This window comes from Hyla sarda, chromosome 2, assembly GCF_029499605.1.
Source record: "Hyla sarda isolate aHylSar1 chromosome 2, aHylSar1.hap1, whole genome shotgun sequence".
In the NCBI taxonomy this organism is placed as follows: Eukaryota; Metazoa; Chordata; class Amphibia; order Anura; family Hylidae; genus Hyla; species Hyla sarda.
In genome coordinates, this window is record NC_079190.1 from 114,101,779 (window position 1) to 114,112,884 (window position 11,106).

Consider the following 11,106-nt stretch of genomic DNA (forward strand, 5'->3'; position numbering starts at 1 on the left):
CATAGGCTCGTGACATCACGGCTGGGCCCCGCTTGTGAATTCACGGCCACCCCCCTCAATGTAAGTCTATAGGAGTGGGTGTGGCGGCTGCCGTGATGACACAAGCGGGGCGGGACCGTGACTTCACAAGCCTCCGCCCCGCATGGCCAGTTATCCAGCATGGAGCGAAGTTCGCTCCGTGCACCGGATGTCTGGGGTGCTGCAGCCGACATCACGGGGGTCCCCAGCGGTGGGACCCCTGCCATCAGATATCTTATCCCCTATCCTTTGGATAGGGGATAAGATGTCTAGGGGCGGAGTACCCTTTAAGGCCCACAGTTTGAGACCACTGCATTAACGCCTACAAAGTACAGTCTAATTACGACTATGTTAAGTCCATGTGAACAATACAACTGTCATAGGGGTCATGTGCCTAGTGTGAACACAGTTTATAGCATATAATCGTTTTATTATGGAGAGTGTTGTTCTGTAGAGATAGATGTGGCATCATGGTGGAAAATACAGTGATACCCTAACAAAAATGTTTCATTTTATACACCTCAGAGATTGCTAAATAAAGTAAAGCTGCTATAATAGCAACATTTAACCTTAAGGACACAGCCCATTTTGGCCTTAAGAAAGGAGCCAATTTTATTTTTCCATTTTCGTTTTTTCCTCCTCACCTTCTAAAAATCATAACTCTTTTTAAATGATTATGAGGGCTTGTTTTTGCGCGACCAGTTTTCCTTTGTAATCGCATCACTCATTTTACCATAGATTGTATGGCAAAATAAAAAAAAAATACTATTTGTGTGGGGAAATTGAAAAGAAAACCACAATTTTGCTAATTTTGGAAGGTTTCGTTTTCACGCTGTACAATTTACAGTAAAAATGGCATGTGTTCTTTATTCTGTAGGTCAATACCATTAAAATGATAGCCATGACTACATACTTAAAAAAAAATCTCAAACTTTATAACCAAATTAGTGCGTTTAAAATCCCTCTATTTGATGACCTATATCTTTTTCATTTTTCTGTATTAGCAGCTGTATGAGGGCAAATTTTTTTCACCGCGATCTGTACTTTTTATTAATACCACATTTACATATCTGAAACTTTTAATTAATATTTTTTTTTATATTATATGACAAAATATCTGCAATTTGGAACTTTTTTTTTTTTTTTAACGTTTTCGCCGTTCACCGTACGGGATCAGCAACATTATATTTTGATAGGTCGGATATTTATGCAAGTGGCAACACCAAATATGTTTATTAATTTATTTATTTTTACACTTTCTGGGGGTAAAATGAGAAAAAGGGATGATTATTTTACTTTTAAATTTTAATTTTAATTTTTTTTACTTAGTTTTTACACTTTGATTTATTTACTATTTATTTATAGCAGTTAGTTGATTGCTAATACTGTTCAGTGCTATGTAGAAGGCATAGCACTGATCAGTATTATCGGTGATCTTCTGCTCTGGTCTACTCAATCTCAGACCAGAACAGAAGACCCATGGAGACAGGCAGAGGGAGGTGAGGGGACCTCCATTTGTCATTATGGATGATCGTATCCCCGCGGCAGCGACACAGGCGATCCGATCATCCATGTTACCGACTGCACTGCCGCAGATGCCGTGATCTGTAGTGATCACAGCATCTGAGGGGTTAATGGTGCACATCAGCACGGTCGCTGATGTCCGCTATTACCGGCGGGTCCCTGGCTGCGCATGACACGAGCACCATGGTGCATTAAGTACCAGGGCACCAGGATGTACATTTTACCAAATACAGTGGGGCAAAAAAGTATTTAGTCAGCCACCAATTGTGCAAGTTCTCCAACTTAAAAAGATGAGAGGCCTGTAATTTTCATCATAGGTATACCTCAACTATGAGAGACATAATGACAAAAAAAAAAAATCCATAAAATCACATTGTCTGATTTTTAAAGAATTTATTTGCAAATTATGGTGGAAAATAAGTATTTGGTCAATAACAAAAGTTCATCTCAATACTTTGTTATATACCCTTTGTTGGCAATGACAAAGGTCAAATGTTTTCTCTAAGCCTTCACATGGTTTCCACACACTGTTGCTGGTATTTTGGCACATTCCTCCATGCAGATCTCTTCTGGAGCAGTGATGTTTTGGAGCTGTCGCTGGGCAACATGGACTTTCAACTCCCTCCAAAGGTTTTCTATGGGGTTGAGATCTGGTGACTGGCTCGGCCACTCCAGGACCTTGAAATGCTTCTTACAAAGCCACTCCCTCGTTGCCGGAGTGATGTGTTTGGGATCAATGTCATGCTGAAAGACCCATCCACATTTCATCTTCAATGCCCTTGCGGATGGAAGGAGTTTTTCACTCAAAATCTCACGATACATGGCCCAATTCATTCTTTCCTTTACACAGATCAGTTGTCCTGCTCCCTTAGCAGAAAAACAGCCCCAAAGCATGATGTTTCAACTCCCATGCTTCACAGTAGGTATGGTGTTCTTTGGATTCAACTCAGCATTCTTTCTCCTCCAAACACGACGAGTTGAGGTTTTACCAAAAAGTTCTACTTTGGTTTCATCTGACCATATGACATTCTCCCAATCCTCTTCTGGATCATCCAAATGCTCTCTAGCAAACTTCAGAGAGGCCCGGACATGTACTGGCTTAAGCAGGGGACACGTTTGGCACTGCATGATTTGAGTCCCTGGTGGCGTAGTGTTACTGATGGTAGCAATTGTTACTTTTGGTCCCAGCTCTCTGCAGGTCATTCACTAGGTCCCCCCATGTGGTTCTGTGATTTCTGCTTACCGTTCTTGTGATCCTTTTGACACCACGGGGTGAGATCTTGCATGGAGCTCTCAATCGAGGGAGATTATCAGTGGTCTTGTATGTCTTCCATTTTCTAATAATTGCTCCCACAGTTGATTTCTTCACACCAAGCTGCTTGCCTATTGCAAATTCAGTCTTCCCAGCTTGGTGCAGGTCTACAATTTTGTTTCTGGTGTCCTTCGACAGTTGTTTGGTCTTGGCCATAGTGGAGTTTGGAGTGTGACTGTTTGAGGTTGTGGACAGGTGTCTTTTATACTGATAACAAGTTCCATCAGGTGCCATCAATATAGGTATCAAGTGGAAGACAGAGGAGACCCATAAAAAAGAAGTTACAGGTCTGTCAGAGCCAGAAATCTTGCTTGTTTGTAGGTGACCAAATACTTATTTTCCACCATAATTTGCAAATAAATTCTTTAAAAATCAGACAATGTGATTTTATGTTTTTTTTTTTCTCATTATGTCTCTCATAGTTGAGGTATACCTATGATGAAAATTACAGGCCTCTCTCTACGTTTTAAGTGGGAGAACTTGCACAATTGGTGGATGACTAAATACTTTTTTGCCCTACTGTATCCATTCATCTGAGTCAACAAGCTGTACGATTCCAGGCTGTATTAAAGCAACTGTATTATCTTGGATTTGCACAAGAAGTTCAGTAAAGTTTTTAAAGTTATTTAATAGAATCCTAGTGTCCAAAGGTCTCATTCCTGCACCTTGCACTACGGGAAAAATTAACTTGACAAAAGAGTCAGTGGGGTTGACAGGGACTTTCAGGTTAGCTACACTGTTCTGCCAAATTACATAATAACCTTACTACTCCCAGCCGGCATGCAGCATAACACTCATTATTCCATGGACACCATGGAATGATGGGCACCATAGCAGATTTTGCTTTGATTTTCAATGACCATCTAACTGACCATTTACCACTAATGTTACTTATGCACCATCCTTTTTGAATTACCCTGTCAACAGAACCAACAAATCATCAATAAAAGAAGGAAATGGAGCACTCACCTGGTAATCCTGCTGTATCGATTTATTTCATGTTCAACTGGAACATAGACAGGAAATCACCCCGTGTCGCAAGCAGAGCTGGATGGCAGGCACGCTCCTGCCATCCAGCTCTGCTCGCGACAAGGGGTAATATCCTGTCTATGTTCCAATTGAACTTGAAATAAATCTATGCAGCAGGAATACTAGGTGTGTGCTCTGTTTACTTCTTCTTTTGCTATGATATTACATACATCTACTCTTGTGCAGCACCCCTATCTGTTCCTTGTCTGCTAAGGATCTTCACCCTTCTCTGTTGCCTGCTATCAGTTTGTATGGGAATCCACACAGGCAATGCCCGGTCTTTCTCTCTTTTTGCTATTGTTAAATCGTCAATAAATATGGATGTGAATGGTGAGAATCTCTGTACAGTATTGCAAATATATTTGCACTAGGCCACAATAAATAAATATATGAAAGATGATGTCCAGTGGTAAGATATCTGCAGGATAGGGCATAAGAGTCTGATCATGAGTCTGATCCGACCGCTGTACAGGGCCCCGGCTCTGCTCTGCTAGTGCAAGTTTCGTACCCAGCAAGTTTCGTACGCCTCCTCCATTCATCTCTATGGGAGAGGCAGAGACCGATGAATGCTGTGTCTCCATCCCTCACATAGAGATGAATGGAGGGGGCGTGTTTGGACCAGTTGACGTGCTGGATGTGAAACGTCACCACAGGAGTTGAGCCAGGGCCGAGTAGGGGCCCCGTACGTGACATCGCCGGGGGTCCCACTGGTCGAACCCCTACAGTCAAACACTTATCCCCTATCTTCAGACATCTTCTTTAATAGATGTACATCCAACAAGAGCATATGAAAAGAATGGAGCACTCACACGGTCTTAGCTGTACAAGTAGCGTTCTTCTTTATTTCGTTACAGCATGGTAGAGTACAAACACATGCGGCAGAGCGGACGGAAACAGAGGGGTGGGGTAATGTAACGAATGTAATGAAATAAAGAAGAACGCTACTTGTACAGCACCATGGCTCCATTCTTTGCATATGCTCTTGTTAGATGTACCTTTGATCTTCATATGTGAGCACCGGTAGGGTCTGCCGGCTAGAGGAACTTAGCAGCGACTGTTTTAGTGGAGCAGCAGTGCCAGGGTTCATCTGTTGAGTATCAGTTTCTTTAATAGATGCTTTTTAGGTGCTTTGATAGATGAATTTATACTTCCTTAGTACTGTGGTGCCAGGACAAAAGTTGTATTCTCTTATTAGCAGGTCTTTACTTGCATTACTTTCTAAAGAATGAGACTGCATCTCCATGTTCACACGGTTTTATTGTTAACAGAGAACTAGTAACTTAACCCCATAGGAGGAAATATTACTCAATATAATATTGTTCTAAAGAGCAAAGAAATCAAAGGATCCATAACGTGTTTCTGCCTCATTAATAATACTTCTAGAATAACACATCATTGATGGTCACATATCAAGTCAGATAGAGTTACGCCATTTCGTGATGAAAATAGAACAATTTACCAGTTTTCTTTTTCGTAGAAACAAATTAAAGCAGTTGCAAAAGTCCTCACATTATTAAACATGTGGATAAATGGCAAGAAATACAAGAAGGATAATTATTGGTTTAGTGAGGTACTAAACAGTATAGGCAATTCATAGAAGGCCCCTTTAAACTGAAATAAAATATGGATATAACATAATAATAAAAGAAAAAAACAAATCAACCAAAAAAAACATATGGTTCAGTTGTGTGTTAGTGGAGGGTCACAGAATTTTCCGCAGTCTCATTAAATTTCAATGGGATTCTGCTGCACTGAGCTCTGAATCCCAGAAATCCTGATTCTGGCAAAAACATTAACCGTGTTTCAATGTTTCCACAAGAAAATGTATTGCCGTCTGTGAAACGGCGCATTTCCGAGCAGTCCTAGTGCCTGCTGGTTAGTCAAATGTGCTGAATGTCCACACCCAGCCTAATACTGCAAATAAAAGCCCACATAGCCACTTAGGCTGTGTTCATACTGGCACCATAGCTTCCATTTTTGCATAACCAAGGACAGATGGTTTGTTTTGTCAGAGAGAAGGAAAAAAAAATCTCAAATCAACTAGTGCCAAAAAGCTATATCGATTTGTAAATTATGTCTGCTTAAAAATCTTAAGCCTTCCAGTACAGAGCTGCTATATGCTCCACAGGAAGTTGTGTAGCTCTTTCCAGTCTGACCACAGTGCTCTCTTCTGCCAACTCAGGAACTGTCCAGACCAGGGGCAAATTCCTATAATGAACGTCTTGTGCTTTGGACAGTTCCTGACAGAAACAGATATGGCAGCAGAGAGCACTGTGGTCAGACTGGAAGAAACTACACAATTTGCTCTGGAGCATACAGCAGCTGATAAGTACTAGAAGGTTTAAAGTTGCATACAGTAATGGACATGCTTAATAAGGATCTGTGCTTGTGTTGATAGTAAATGGCCATCTCCTGTGTCCCTCATGATGCTACCAGCTTGTTTTTGGGAACTGGCTATTTTCTGTTTCTGTGGCCAGACTACAATCCCCTGGATCCTTTGTTTCAAGGTGGGAGATGACTTATTTTCCTCCCACACATCAGTCGTCGCACCCACTGCAGCACAGCACAACCTGACACAAGCTATGGATCTGTGTGATGATGAATGCACGCACATGTGTGCAAGTAACGTCATCAGGGGGCTGGCTTCACACACAGCAGACAAAACAGCCAAGACCCCTTTCAGAACCTGACGTGTCATGTTTGGTCTTGGACTGCACAGCAAGCTGGGAAAGGTCCGAAACAACACTCATTTCATAGACTGCAGAAAATGCACTTCTGGTTAAAAGAAAGACAAATAAATTCAAAACTGCATAAATTACATAAGTAACTAGACTAACTTTGCTGCCCCTGTCTTATATGCAAAGAACCAAAAATCCCAGGAATACCCCTTTAAGATTAAATAGACATAATGCACAAATCTATACAACTTTCTGGCACTAGTTGATTTGAAAACATTTCCCCCCTCAGGAGTATTCCTTTAAACTCTACCTTTTGGCTAAGTTCAAGTGTAGTATCTGTTATTATCAGTTTAATATCTGATATGTTCCCTATTTGGGAACTATATATTAATAAAATATGGATTTTTTATATCGGGGGACGATTTTGAAGCTTGATTCCATCTCGCCCTTTGCATTGACCCGATATGGCTGTATCTTCGGGTACAGTGCAAAAAACACCCCCAAAAAACTCTACCTGTCCTATAAATGACATGTCACACAGACATATGAGCTACATCCGGTGACTCACAATTGACATCTTGGAATAGTTCTATTTCTTTTTCTTCTATATTTGACCCAGACAATCATGAAGACTTCTTCAAATCATGACTTGTTGGATCTGAGAGATACAATAAGAACACAACTTCTTAAAGTCAATATAAAAAAATGTTTAAAGAAATTTTTACTATTTTTTTACACTTCGTCATTTCATCTATATGTTAAACTAATCTGGAAATCTTGAAGTTTTCATTCTGTCCTCCAAGTCTACATTTGGGCTGGCACAAGTCCTTTTACAGATGACTTTCCAGCAGTCTTCTCCTTACCATCACCTTTTAGTGAAAGGTGACACATGTAGATAGATAACACAATAGCTGATGCTCTGAGATCAGCCTCCCTTCCCTGAGGAATGGCTTCTGTACAGGTCACAGAGCATGCTGTGAAACCTCTCCCCTTTATGTGAATAGGGTCTGAGCCAGTCTCTTGTGTCTAGGTCCATGGGGTTTATTGTAAAGGATATCTCTAAATGTTGTCAAAAACAGCTCAGACAAAATACATTATATTGTATTAAAAATGTATTTTAAAAAAAATACAATCAGAATAGAAACAGACTAGAAAAAAAGAACATGTTTCAGTATCTGGCTCAAATCAGTAAAAGAAAAAGACATAAATGATATACTGTCTTAAAATTTGACTTCTCTATTTTCAAGCAATTACACAGGCTTCTAAAAAATATCATTAAAATCCATATAACACTTGACAGTTTTGACAAGTCAAAAAACAAACATAAAAACGCGAAGACTATGTGCAAAGGAGGCCTGAAATCTAAGTAAAGATTTAAAGTCTGATATTTCAATGAATTTTTTTCTCATCTCCTCTGGAATTTCCTTTAATTGTGAAAAACTAAGAGGCTACTTCCCATTTAAGGCAAAGTTCAATATATAGCGAGCTTAGAGGGGTTACTGCAGTAGATCCTTGTTGTGTTAAGACAGATAAGACTATTAACTACAATTGCACATTTTGTTGCTTGAAAAACTAAAGAATTTCCCTTCAGCTAGAGTTTGGCTGAGCAGGCATTTCCAATGTGTTGGCAATGTTAATGGAAGCAGTGAGCAGTAGGGATCATGCAATGTCAGAATGTGCAGGTGAGTATATGTAATGTCAGCGCTCTGGCCAGACACGCTGGCCGTGAGAGCTCTCCTGTCATGTCCCTGCTGCTGGTGGGGCTGGGATTCGCATCGCAGGGACGCGCCCGCATGCGAGTCCCAGCTCGTCACTCACCTCCCTGGTCTTCTGTGTTCTCAACCCCAGCGCGCGTGCCCCCACCTCCTAGGATCAGTACGCCCTGAATTAGTGAATTCACCTGCACCTTCTCCTATAAGTATCTGTTCCTCCCATAACTCCCTGCCATATCTTTGTTGCCCTAGTGCCTGAGAGAAAGCTTCTGTGCTTCATTGTTCCGTTTACCTGTTCCTTTGTTCCTTACTGTGCCACTTGCCCTGTCCATCTGCTATCCTTACCACATCTTGTCTGTATCGCTCTGTACCACGCTTCATCTCAGCAACCTGTGTAAACGGGTCATGCCAGGGGTAGCGACCTGGGTGCCACCTGCCGCAGCAATACCGTCCCGCTTTGAGGTGGGCTCTGGTGAAAACCAGCGGCACCTTAGACTCCGCTCCCTGTCACGGCTCACGTCATCATCCACACAGGCCCAGGGGATCCACCACCTGCTTTATTTTTATTATAGTATGCTATATTATTTTATACAACCTCCTGTCTTCTTTTAAAACTTTTATCCTCATGGGAAAACTCCGTTAGGTTTGTCACATAGGAATTGAACAACTTTGGTGAAAAGTTTGCAACAAATTTATGATGTGCATTAGAAACTTCTTATGCCAAATTAGACAGTTTTGAAAAGTGTATAAAGAAAGGAGTAGTACTAAGTGGAGTCATGACATATATTATTGACATGTACAATTATTTTGACATAAACATATTTAAGAATTTATTGCACAGCATGCATCGCTGGGATAAAGATGCCGTGATATCTGCCTATTTCATATAGTTTAATACTCTCAGTGTAGTGCACTATTAGGAAATCTGTCCCTTTCTATAGTGAATGCAATAATTCAAAAAGTGTTGGGGCATATTCACAGGATGCAGTCAGACTGTTGTTGTTTTTGTAATCATGGCAAAATGCTGCAGGTTATGCAAAATCATATCAACCCTATTACATTGTGCTGTGATGTCATGATAATAAGGGGTAGTAAACCATAATATGGCCATAGTGTATAAAATACCCTAAGGGTCAATTCACACGACATCATTTCCAATTGCGGAATTCTTCATGTGGAATTCCACTTCAATTTAAGGCCCATGGACTTCTATGGGATTCTGCACTCCAATTAACACTTCTAAACTTCCGCTTGGGGAATTCCGCAAGTGGAAATTCAAAAGTGTGAATGGGAGTGCAGAATCCCATAGAAGTCTATGGGCTTTAATTTGAGGTGGAATTCCACATGCAGAATTCCGCAATTGGAAATTCTGCCGTGTGAATAGATCATGAGGGTCCATTCATACAGGCGGGATTTACAATTGTGGAATTCCACCTCAAAAGAAAGTCCAATAAACTTCTATGGGATTTCACACTTCTGAATTTCTGCATGTGCAATTTCCACACGGATTCCGCACCAATTCCACACAAAATCCGCACAAGCCAGAAACCACCCAAGGAAGCGAACGCGTAATTGGTGCCGAAATTCCACTGTGTGAATAGACCCTAACTTGTTTAGAGCTGTCACGTCGCACTGGTTTTGGAAAGGTCCACCAGCCTTTCATCACATGTCTTTGTAGAAAAGGACTGTTAAAAGTTGGATTTTAATCTTTTTGTCATTTTTTATTCTTTTGGGTGGAGTGTTCATAAACCCCACTTATTTTGTGACCCGGTTTGCATGCTTTTTTAGAATTGTTAGCAATTATGTATAATGGTGGCCATTTTGCTTGGTATCCAGTGTCCTGGGAAACAAATATGATAAAGAAACAGCTAGACAGAATATTTCGCTAGGTGTTAAGAGATAATTACACAACAATTCTTTTTTTCTGCTTTTTAATTTTAAAAGAAAATGGTTCTTGCTAGAAGTAAAGAGCATTAAGGTGGAGAGTCAGACATAGGTAATAATAACACGGAAATCATATTGTATTTCCCGTAAATGACCATATAAAGGCCAAGATAATGAACTGATACGGTCAGGAATGTTGTACTATTAGACTGTCTGGAAATGGTGTTCAGAAATGAAAGGAGCTTTTGAACTGGAACAAATGGTTCAGTAGAATTTCGAAGAGGAATGTATGTTGTTTAGGAATTATAAGGAGACTTTGTTAAGATTACTATCTGAAAAACCATGAAAAAAATGCATTTTAAAATGCTATCATTTTGTATCTGTAACATGCACTTTTTTAAGGCGTTTTAGTGGCATTTGTTAATTCTCTGCCTGCTGATTTTGTCACCATGTTCCTTTCAGGTATTGACCCTGTTAGCTGACCATTCTCTCTTGTACTTAGGTACAGCCCCTTGGCCAGTTGGGGCTGACACCACTTAGGGTGGAAGTACAATTAGGTAGGAACAGTGGTGTGGGTGGATTTTAGGGCCACACATCCCTGTTTCCCTACATTACACTGTCTTTGTGGGAATGAAGTACTCGACAAGTTGGAGTCTTCTTGATTCTTTATTTCCTATTTCCCTATTAATTAAGCCTGACGGCCTCTCCATTATGGTCAGTCAACAACCCGATCAGGAAGTAACCACAAAAAAGCCTTTTTCAATGAGAACTGTTCAATACCTAAATGGGCTATGTCAATATAAAAAAAAACATTGGGGTCTGATTGGGGTCTTGGTGCTCAAACCAATCAATAGAATGAGGTTGTAGAAGTACGCGCTTAGCGTGTTCTCTCCCAGCTCTGTGTCATGTGACCTGGACAGTCCCTTAATGGAAGTCTAGGGGACTGTCT

At 40.6% G+C, this 11,106-nt stretch overlaps 1 non-coding gene across 1 annotated transcript; it reads left to right on the top strand.

Annotated features, from left to right (window-relative positions):
* Positions 1-6,858: 6,858 nt before the first annotated feature.
* LOC130359907 (U2 spliceosomal RNA) lies at positions 6,859-7,057 on the top strand. Its single transcript, XR_008890498.1, has one exon. It is a non-coding gene; the product is annotated as a U2 spliceosomal RNA (small nuclear RNA).
* Positions 7,058-11,106: the final 4,049 nt, after the last annotated feature.